Source organism: Symphalangus syndactylus, chromosome 5, assembly GCF_028878055.3.
Source record: "Symphalangus syndactylus isolate Jambi chromosome 5, NHGRI_mSymSyn1-v2.1_pri, whole genome shotgun sequence".
NCBI classification, from domain to species: Eukaryota; Metazoa; Chordata; class Mammalia; order Primates; family Hylobatidae; genus Symphalangus; species Symphalangus syndactylus.
Window position 1 is genome coordinate 57,250,182 of NC_072427.2, and position 11,446 is coordinate 57,261,627.

Consider the following 11,446-nt stretch of genomic DNA (forward strand, 5'->3'; position numbering starts at 1 on the left):
GGAAGGCTCCCAACACACTCAACACTTAATATGTGCCAGTTGATAAAATGAAACACTGTGGTCACAACAGCTTCATTTTACACCAAGACAAAACTACTTCCTAGTGAGGAAAGTTGGCCTCGGAAACAAAAATATCAAGGGAAAAAGCAGCCAGTAGGTGAAAATGACCACAATCCTAGAAGGCAACGGAGCCCAGTGGGAGGGGCGGGAATCAGGAAGCATCAAGCCGCCCAGGCCAGACAGAGACAGGGAAAGTCTGTGACAGGAGGGACCACCGACCCCAACACAGCTGCCCCTCCTGATCCAGTACACTAGGGGTCAGACCTATACCACATTCTCAACAATCCACAGTGTTCTTATTTTATTTTAAAAATTATTGGTGATTCACATCTTTTACAATTAAAGAGTGGTGATTATAAGCTCTGTTATTTTTAAAAATAAATGAGAGAATATGTCATAATAGCAATAATCTATTAACTCCAAAATTTTCAATCCAGAAAAAATAAAATTCTTCTAATGCCCATTCTATACTTTTTAGAAATAGATTATCCTTTTTTTCTATTTTTCCTCACATTTAGGTAAGAAATAGCTTTGCTTAGTAAATATATTATTATATATTAATAACAAACTAATATCATTGTCATATAGGCATGATTTTAAGTCTAAATTTGTCTCTCTTTTTGAGTCCCAAATATCAGGTCAGGACAAGACACAGAAATAGCCATCTTGCCAATCTGGCAAGGGCAGTATGAAAACGGCTGTATCCTTATTCCTGTCTCTCCTGAAACCTGGCTGAGTTACTGAAAGCAGATGTTGGCATCATCAAGCGCACATGTGCAGAGTCGATCAGGGGCTCTGGCCTTCAGAAGGTTGCTGCTGACAAGCGCATCATCTGCAGAGGGGTCACGACGGAGCTGGGGCTCAGAGCACTCAGGGTTCCAACCCATCTCTTCCACCTACCAGCAAAGTGAGTGTCCTCAAGCCAGTAATAACCTCTCAGCCTCAGTGTCCTCGTCCATATAGAAAGGTAACCCCTACCCTCTGTACTGAGAATGCGGGGATGTGCATGGCAAATGCTCAGCATTATTATAAATCGAAGTTCTCATTCATACCCTTCCCTCTCACAAATGCAATAAACTTATGAAAAATAATAATAGTGCTTATGGCAATTCACCTTGATTTCATCTCTCAGAATTACGACAAGTAACTCATCTCAAAAAACTAGAAAAAAGGAAACCTACAGCTTTTTAGTTCTTCATGAATAGCAGATGAAGAAATAACAAGCCCCTAAAATATCCACCAAACCTTTGCTGTGCTTTCAAGACTGTTCAACTCTACTGAAGTACTTTATCATTTTGGTGATCATGTAAGTTACCAAAATTTCCGACTATCAGAGCTTTAACATTTCCGAATTGCAGATAAAGGACTATGAACTTGCATTTAATGATTTTTTTAAAAAAATCTAATTCTACTTAAAAACTTTAGAAGTTCTTTTAAAGAGAATATTCTTCTAACTAAAGCCAAAAATCCTAATAGGCACAGAAACTGCCTAAACTGAGTGACAGAGTAAGACTTTCCTCCACACCAAGTAGCCACCCAGAGAAATGGATGAAGTGTCTGCAGCCAGGAAGGACATCTCAGGCTCCCCGGCAGGGCAGAGCATGGCTGCTGATAAAGAAGAGTTCTTAAGGAAGCCCACGGCATTTAGGACTGATCAGTCCTATTTCTAAGACATACTAATAAGACACTCACTTTATATTGCAGACCTATAGACCAATTCAACAGCTACTAGCCACATGTGCCTCAAGTGGAGTGTTTTAAAACCCTCACTTCCTCAGGTGCACTAGCCATATTCCAGTGCTCAGTGGCCATCTGCGGCTGGTGCCAATGGTCCCAGATGGCTCTGGTCCAGAACATTCCCACCATGACAAAGTCCTATGGACCCAGTGCTACCAAATATTTAAAGGCATTTTAAAGCTATAGTAGTTAAAATACCATAGTATTAGAGCCTTAAAAGTTTTGTAAATAGACCCAAATGCATACAGGAATTTATAATATGATAAAACTGGTTTTTAAATCACCAGGATAAAGATGAATTATTCAATAAATGATGTTAGGGTAACCGGTTTACCATCTAGGAAAAAAATAAAGTTGGATCCCTACTTTATTCTTACATCAAGATAAATCCTAGGTGGCTAAAAAATGTAAACAATACATGAAATCATAAAACCTTAGAAGAAGGCCACGCGTGGTGGCTCATGCCTGTAATCCCCAAGCACTTTGGGAGGCCGAGGTGAGTTGGGTGGATCATTTGAGGTCAGCAGTTCAAGACCAGCCGGGCCAACATGGTGAAACCACATCTCAACTAAAAATACAAAAATTAGCCAGGCATCGTGGTGCATGCCTGTAATCCCAGCTACTCAGGAAGCTGAGGCACAAGAATCACTTGATCCTGGGTGGCAGAGGTGATCCCGGGAGGCTGAGATTACGCCACCACACTCCAGCCTGGGTGAAGGAGACTGTCTCAAACAACTTAGAAGAAAATTTGGAAGAATTTATTTAAAACAATGTCATATAAGCAAGCATTTTTTTTTCAGCATAATACAAAACTCAGAAGGCATAAATGAAAAAAACCTGACAGATTTGACCATATAATAATTAAAATTTTCTACATGGCAAAAAATATCAAACTAATATCAAAAAAACTGGGGTGGAAACTGTAAAACATATGACAGAAAAGGGACTTAAAGAATTCTGACAAATTTTTTTTTTTTAAGGACAACACTACAATGACATTTTATAAATTTACATTAAAAATAGAGCTGATATATAGACTACAGCACTCCCATTATCATCTTATGTACATTATGCTCCTAAGCTACACAGGAAGCCAAAACATAATCAAAAACCACTTGTTCAAGTTGCTTTAGTATAGTATTGCCAAGAGAGTTTGAAATCTGTATGTTCAGTGTACTTGGTCCATAGAGGCAAACCAACACAGAAAGCCAGGTCATGAGCACTAGTCACAATAGCAAAGATGTGGAACCAACCCAAATGTACATCAATGATAGACTGGATTAAGAAAATGCGGCACAGACACACCATGGAATACTATGCAGCCATAAAAAAGGATGATGACTTCATGTCCTTTGCAGGGACATGGATGAAGCTGGAAACCATCATTCTCAGCAAACTATCACAAGGACAGAAAACCAAACCCCTCACGTTCTCATTCATAGGTGGGAATTGAACAATGAGAACACTTGGACACAGGGTGGGAACATCACACCCTGGGGCCTGTTGGGGGGTATGGAGGCTGGGGGAGGGATAGCATTAGGAGAAATACCTAATGTAAATGACGAGTTAATGGGTGCAGCAAACATGACACATGTCTACCTATGTAACAAACCGGCACGTTGTGCACATGTACCCTAGAACTTAAAGTATAATTAAAAAAAAAGAAAAAAGAAAGCAAGCCAGGCCATGAGCAGAAGCTTGTTTGACTGGAACAGGATGGAAAATGAGGCATTAGATAAGTTATGTTTAATGGCACTGAGCTAAAATAACCTTATAATTTATTGTACAGGGCTGGGGATGTAGCCTTTGGATTTTGAAATATTTAAAGTTCAGATTGTCAAGCCTTCCTCTCTCCTGGATAGTACTCAAAAGGGCATGGTCAGTATTTGTCTCAGTGATTTTCTTTCCTCTGCCATAGCTGTTCAATTCTTTTTCTGCTGGAAATGTTCCTTCTGTGTATCTTATGCACTCAACTGGATGATGAAGTAGTGGTATGGGGGAGCTAGTCCCAGTGACTTGCACCAGCTCAGGAGCACAGGCTGTGTACCTACCTTCCCAATGCTGCTTTCAGTGATGTCACATTGGCAGCTTGACATCAGCTGTGATGGAAATATTGACACCACAGAAACTGGCAAACATTACAAATCAGGGTGCTCTCCCCGCAGACACAGAAAGCTGGTGGTTCAACATTTACCAGCACACCACTGGCTATGAGTGCAATAGGCGCAACACCCTTGTTATTTCTTTCAGGTCTGCATTTCTACTTTGATCCATTATGGACTGACCTAATATTAGACATTTAGAGAGAAATTCTGTAGCCTTATTTCTAAGATCTCACAGGGTCCTTCACTTTGTCTCCAGCCCTTACAATGAAGGGCTCACTTGGGGTAAGGCTCCAGTTCCACAGGATGCTGGTCTAAGACAGGCACCTCCTGACTCTCAGTATGGTGTTCCCACCACACCTCTTACCAATGAAAACAATTACTTGTGTGTAGAATTGTTCCCATCTAGTAGGAAGGATTTCATAAAATCATTTACCCTAAGTTGCTAGCATTGACGCAATGTGTTAACTTTTTTCAGATTATTTGTATTTTCCAGCCAGGCATGGTGGCTCACGCCTGTAATCCCAGCACTTCGGGAGGCCGAGGCGGGCGGATCACGAGGTCAGGAGATCGAGACCAACCTGCCTAACATGGTGAAACCTCGTCTCTACTAAAAATACAAAAAATCAGCCAGGCGCAGTGGCGGGCGCCTGTAGTCCCAGCTACTTAGGAGGCTGAGGCAGAAGAATGGCGTGAACCCGGGAGGCGGAGTTTGCAGTGAGCTGAGATCGCGCCACTGCACTCCAGCCTGGGCGATAGAGCCAGACTCCATCTCAAAAACAAAACAAAACAAAACAAAAACAGATTATTTGTATTTTCCTAGCCTACAGGAAGAATGCCAAGTGGTGAGATTTCTGGCAACACTTCAGGCTACTGAGGGAGTTAAATAGAAGCCAGGAGCATTACTAATATTTCTCACTCTTAGGTTGGCCACCACTTAAGGGCAACCATGCTAATTAATTCTCTAAGTCTGGGGAGAAGAAATGCTGATAATAATAATATAAATAATGATGTTTTCAGAACAAATCTGTCCCTGTCCTTCCCGATAACGTCACAGGGAATTTCTCTTGACTTTTGGTAACCCTCAGATAGGAGAGATAAGTTGACAGAACTCAATTAGAATCTCTGTGACCCAAATATATGAAAGTACTTGTTGAAAAGCAAAGATTTATTGCCTGCAATTTGAGAAGACCCTAGAGATGGTCGCTCTCTTCTTGTTTTGCAAATATACCAATGATGACATCCAGAAAATGTACAGTAACTCAGGGCAGGGAAACTCAGGGCTCCTGTATTCTGGGTGCACTCTCCCCTTTACACAAGGCTGCCACTTCCTCACTTCTGAGACTTCTATTTCCCTGGAAGTTTCCTTCTAGATGCAGTAAACATAATACATCTGGATATGCCAAATCAGCATGAATGCTGGAGAAACACACACTTGGTGCTGTGTTAAATAAATAAACTAAAGCCCAGAAGCTGCTGTCTGATGTCCTCAGGGACAGATATCAGTGGCAGGCCTGGGCTGGCCTACAGTGTGCGGGCTGCCAGGGGCAGTCTAGGTAGCTTCTGCCAGTTCTCAGAGACTCACCAGGACTGTTCACTGTCTCACACTTGTTTTTTTTTTCAGGTTTAACAAGACTTACACGGTGTCTTTCATTTCAGTGCCTATTACTCATTTCAGTGATTCAGTTGACCCAGACAGGAGGAAAGCAAATGGACATGAGGTGTGTGGAGGAATCTACTGAAAATGGGATTGACTGGGTTTTAAGAAAGTGGGACTTAAGGCTGGATGAGGCAGCATTCTGGGGATCTTAAGTTCTCAAGGCATAATGTTCAACATTTACTGTCAAACCCAATTTCTGGCTAAGCCATTTATGCTTTCTGAATAACCACTTTAATTTTCAATCATATCTACTCACCTTTTAAAAAATGGAAGTATGCACCAATTTTTAAAGAAATAGGACCAACCTTGGAAACTTATAATGATGAATTTTTATATTTTTATGATAGTTGATGGTTTACAAAGCTAGTTTCACTTACAAAAACCCTATGGGATGATATTTGTATTACCCACATTTTATAGATAAGGAATTAAATCTCACAAAGGTTTGAAGACTTTCCCAAAAGTGTCATCGGACAACTAAAACTAATTAACCCTGAGGCCCTGTACCAGAATGATCACCTGCCTTTCCCCCACCAACCCACACTCACTAGGCAGTGTCCAAGAGGCTCTGCCTCTTTTTCAATGCCATCTTTGGGTTGTCTCATCCTACCTGCAATGCCTACCTTCAAAGCAGATGCTGACAATGTGTTTGGATTTTGGAGGCTTGAGTATGAAATAAAGCTGAGTAGGGCTGGAAACATGTTGAGTTTCAGTTTTCTGACCCTCATCTTTTGAGACTCCAGGTCCAACCCTCACCTGTACTTTCAGATTCATGGACACCACTTATGAGGTTCTGGCTTGCTTCATTTTCATTCACGACTTTCACTCCCAGACCATACTTTGATCCTGGTTCTTCCAGCTTTGATCTAAAAACATCCTGACCTCTAAGGCAGCATCAAACCAATTTTGTCCAAGAAGTGTAAATATCATTGCCCACAACAGATCTAGCAACAACAATTAACATTTGCTGACCACTTACCATGTGCCAAGCATGGTAAGTGATGAATGCTTTATGTTCATTAATTCATTTAATGCTCATAGCAACCCACTGAGGTAGGTACTCATAATTGTATAGATGAGAAAGCTGAGGTGAGTAACTTGCCGAAGATCACACAGTAAGTGGGGAAGCCAGGATTTGTGCTTACATCATCATTTTGACTCTAGAGCATGGGCTCTTAACCATAAGGAAGTATCGGCCTCCAGAAGTAATCTTACATCCACCTCCTCACCATGGATAATCGAGGATGACAAGTGGTTATGAGCACTTTCTTTGTTGAAAGTTTTTTTTTTTTTTTTTGAGATAGAGTCTCACTCTGTCGCCCAGGCTGGAGTGGCACAATCACAGCTCACTGCAAGCTCTGCCTCCCAGGTTCACGCCATCCTCCTGCCTCTCAGCCTCCCGAGTAGCTGGGACTACAGGCACCCGCCACCATGCCCAGCTAATTTTTTGTATTTTTAGTAGAGACAGGGTTTCACCATGTTAGCCAGGATGGTCTTGATCTCCTGACCTCATGATCTGCCCACCTTGGCCTCTCAGAGTGCTGGGATTACAGGCATGAGCCACCGCGCCTGGCCTCTTTGTTGAAATTTAAGCTTAAAAATTGATTTGGAGTGTAGTGTTGTTAGACATCAATCCATGACCTGGGGGAAAATATCTACAGAGAGAGACAATGGGAAGACTGAGAACCCATTAATGAAAGGCAAGCAGTCCACACTATATTGCTTATAGTGTAACATTTGGAAAAACACGTATTTTGTGGTGAGCTTAGGCAAGATGCTGCCCACACTGGGAAGGCAGCCAAGAGTTACTGCAACCTCTGCCCCAGAGGATCACCCTACTAAAGGCCACAGAGAGGACCAGCCCCCATCAGAGACTGCTTGTAATTTCTCTCACTGTGGGAGTTTCCTAATGAATAAACAAACAAATAAAAGTGTTTCCATAATTTTCTATGTGATTCAGATTCAGTGAAGCAGTCAGTCTTTGGTGCTTAATTATGAAAGATATCAAAAACACTCATTGTCCCAAATACTTTGCAGAACAATAACACTGAAAAATAGTTCTAAGGCCTGTTTCACTGATCCAGACTTCTTTTTTCTCATGTATGATGCAAATATTTAAAAAATGAATAAAAGCCAGATATGACTGGAAGCTTCTTGAATTAATGTGGATCAAGAAGAAAATGGCAAAAATTCACAGTCCCCAAGCCTCATTTCAACTATTAGCATTCTCCCCTTTTAGAGAGTTTACAGCACTCCTAACGAGTTGTCAGTATGACGTTATTGAGCATCTGCAAGGTGCACAGCATTGTACATAGCTTGAAAATGTCAAATTGTTTTGTCACACCCTCTGTAAAGGCTTCCCTAATTTCCATAGTTTCGTGGTTTTTCTTCCTCTGTTCCAAGGAACATGCTATTAGTACTTATATTGCAGCACTTACTTGTCCTTCATGTGTTACAAGTACGATTGTACCATGTGTTCTCTCCACTAGGTTTTGAACTCCTCAAAGATGGAATCCATGCATTGTTCGTCTCTGCAACCCTGATGTCCAAAAACATGTTTGACAGATGAGCAAATGATGAATAAAAGTAGGGTGCTTCACTTTGGTTCCTTCTCCCAACTCCCTAGTCTGCATTTAGGTGGAAGTGCTGATGCTGAGTGAGAAGCCAACATTCAAAAGGCACAATGGAAAAGAGAAGTGTCCAAAGGCATAGCTGATCCACAGACTAGAAAATCAGCTCCATAATGAGGAAGAGGCTGATCCCAAGGCCTCAGAACATAACAGAGCCACAGCAAGATCTTTAAGCCAGAACTGGGGTTCACCAACCCCAACTTCTACCTCAAAGCCCAACGTAGCTCATTAGGAACAGGCTCAGCCGTCCAGCCACCTGCTGTGGCTTCAGGTCCAATGCAGATGGTTCCAGAGACCCACAGGCACAGCCACACTAGTAGCTTAGGGCAGTGGGTCTCAGCCACCAACCTTACTGATACTTTTTGCTTTATTGTCCCTTTTTAGATTTCAAAACAGGCCATGCAAGAATAAATAGACACTAAACAACTGGATGTGAAAAAGAAGACATTCCCCAATGGTTCTCAAGAAGCCGTTTGGATGCTGGGCTCCTCACATGGTGCTAAGGGGCTCAAGCTGCCATGGATGCCCTTTTAGGGCCTTTCAGTATGCAAATACGTGCTAGGAGGGAATTAAGTTTCCATGGGATGCAGTATGCATAATGTTGTACATGGACGGCTAATTGTTTTCATCACACATGCCAAATCCAACTGATTAAGTCAGGGCCCGGACTCTGTTTGATGGATGAGGAAATCTTGCCACGGTCCAGGGAGGCAGCTGAATAATAGCACAAACTTCCCATGTCTGACATCCCAGGCGTGATGGGACATGTGCAAACAACGTTGGCTCCTAATCTGCTCTCAGCTAGCCATGAAACTAAGGGCTAGCCTGTTGCCTCCCTGGGCCTCGGGTTTCTTATCAAATAATAGTTTGGCTGGACTGTCCCTCTGGTCACTTCTAAAACTCCTTTTCTTTATCCAGCAGGATTCTTGACCAATCAGTACCAAGTCAAACCCTCACTCTTCCATTTACCTTCACACTGCTGAAATAAAGGGACATCCAAACTTTATGCTCCCTAAGTGTTGGTAAAATACTGTTTTAAGTTTCAGATAAGCTTGGTGCATATCTCCCTAGCATGGACCCATGTGGTCCCCATACTCCCTAAACTTGCATCACAAATTGATCAGGATGGCAGCTTACTGGCTGCTGTTCTATGCTGGGTGTGACTCTGTTATTTCTCTGCAAAATGTAACTCTTGCTACATTCATGTTTCTCATCCATCGACCCCATGCAAATGATTGACGTATTGTTCTCTCCTTGTTGGGACCCTGAATTTTTGCATATAACTTTCTGATTGATCCTGGGCTGTACCCCCAAGATCACTATTTTCATACTTAGCTGCTTCCTACCTCTCAGCAATTCTTTAAAACATCCAGAAAAATCCAGATGATTCCATCCCAACTGTAGGAAGCAAAGTTTGGTTCCTCTTGTTACCATTTTTTAGTGCAAGATTTAAAATGACAAGTGCTTGATCAAAAAAAGGTTGAGAATGAGCTCTCACATTTAACTTGTATTAAGGGGAGTTATGTTTGTAGCCTCAAACATGCTATAAAAACAATTTCCTAAGATATAATTATTCTTAAATATTTTATATATTTTTTCAGAGATGGCCAGAATAATTTTTATCTTTATTTTGTGGCTCTTTTCTATATAGTTGTACCAAAACAACCATTTAGGGACATAAGTCAGAGTATTTTTTACTATACTAGGTACTTACTCGGTGCATTAGAAAAATCTAGTATGGGCCGGGCGCGGTGGCTCACGCTTGTAATCCCAGCACTTTGGGAGGCCGAGGCGGGCGGATCACGAGGTCAGGAGATCGAGACCATGGTGAAACCCCGTCTCTACTAAAAATACAAAAAAAAAAAAAAAAAAAAAAAATTAGCCAGGCATGGTGGCGGGCGCCTGTAGTCCCAGCTACTCGGAGAGGCTGAGGCAGGAGAATGGCGTGAACCCAGGAGGCGGAGCTTGCAGTGAGCCGAGATTGCGCCACTGCACTCCAGCCTGGTCGACAGAGCAAGACTCCGTCTCAAAAAACAAACAAACAAACAAAAAACAAAGAAAAATCTAGTATGTTGCAGAATATGAATTTTCATGTTAGCTTAACATATAGATCTTTTGGCTGGGCGCGATGGCTCACGCTTGTAATCCCAGCACTTTGGGAGGCCGAGGCGGGTGGATCACAAGGTCAGGAGATGGAGACCACGGTGAAACCCCGTCTCTACTAAAAATACAAAAAATTAGCCGGGCGTGGTGGCGGGTGCCTGTAGTCCCAGCTACTCGGAGAGGCTGAGGCAGGAGAATGGCGTGAACCCGGGAGGCGGAGCTTGCAGTGAGCCGAGATTGCGCCACTGCACTCCAGCCTGGGCGACAGAGCGAGACTCTGTCTCAAAAAAAAAAAAAAAAAAAAAAACATATAGATCTTGCAGTTCAACCTTGTCAGGCAGGGATACACGTCAAGTTAATCCAAGCTGCGCAAAAGATGTCCTTGGATCTGCAACACCTACTAAGAGCAGGGCTGTCCACCTTCTCTTCTCTTTTCACCTGAGAGGACTGTATTATACCATTCAAGGGGTCAAAAAAAAAAAAAAACTTTGCCCTTCGATTCAAACTTGTTATGCCACATTTGGCATAAAATGCTTACCATTACCTAAAAATGATTTTTTAAAAATGCTTATCATTATCTAAAAGAAAAATGTAGCAAAATTCAACTTTGGAGGAAAATGAAAACTGTATATATCCTTGAGAACCATGGAAAGCTGAGATATAGAAAATCCTAGATCCCCACAAAGTTATTTCAACAGAGAGGCATTATGTGCATTTCACCAAGGTCAGTTGAGTTGGGGAGAAAGAGAAGCAAATGCCAAGAAATTGGCTGCAGATTTTTATCTGTTTTGCCTTAAATCACAAAGAGCAATGGGAAGAACAAGCTCCCTTTCTCCTTTTCTCAGACACCTTTAGTTTACAGTTGTTCTTTTTCTAATTCTTTACTCCCCTGTAATTTTTAATTATCAGAAATAAATACCAGTGCATTTCAGGTGGTCATCTGTGTTAGAGTGCATAACTGAAGTTATTAGTGGTTTGGGAGTTTGCACATATAACTGGAGGTAAACAGCAGATTACTATACCTTATCTCGCCCTGAGCATTTCTCCTCTGTCAAGTCTAAATTCTGCCATCTTCTTTTGCAAAAACAAGTAGACACCCCCACCAAAGGCCAAAACACAATGATGACTGACAGTGAACAGAAACCCACTGTAAA

At 41.9% G+C, this 11,446-nt stretch overlaps 1 long non-coding RNA gene across 3 annotated transcripts; it reads left to right on the top strand.

Moving 5' to 3' along the window:
* Window positions 1-3,941: 3,941 nt before the first annotated feature.
* On the top strand, window positions 3,942-8,592 carry LOC134736707 (uncharacterized). Of its 3 annotated transcripts, XR_010120963.1 has the most exons (5): window positions 3,942-4,047; window positions 4,378-4,460; window positions 5,524-5,620; window positions 8,049-8,145; window positions 8,574-8,592. It is a non-coding gene; the product is annotated as an uncharacterized lncRNA (long non-coding RNA). The 3 variants fall into 3 exon arrangements; XR_010120962.1 differs by lacking the exon at window positions 8,574-8,592 and having other exon boundaries at window positions 4,378-4,492; window positions 8,049-8,163; XR_010120961.1 differs by lacking the exon at window positions 8,574-8,592 and having other exon boundaries at window positions 8,049-8,163.
* Window positions 8,593-11,446: the final 2,854 nt, after the last annotated feature.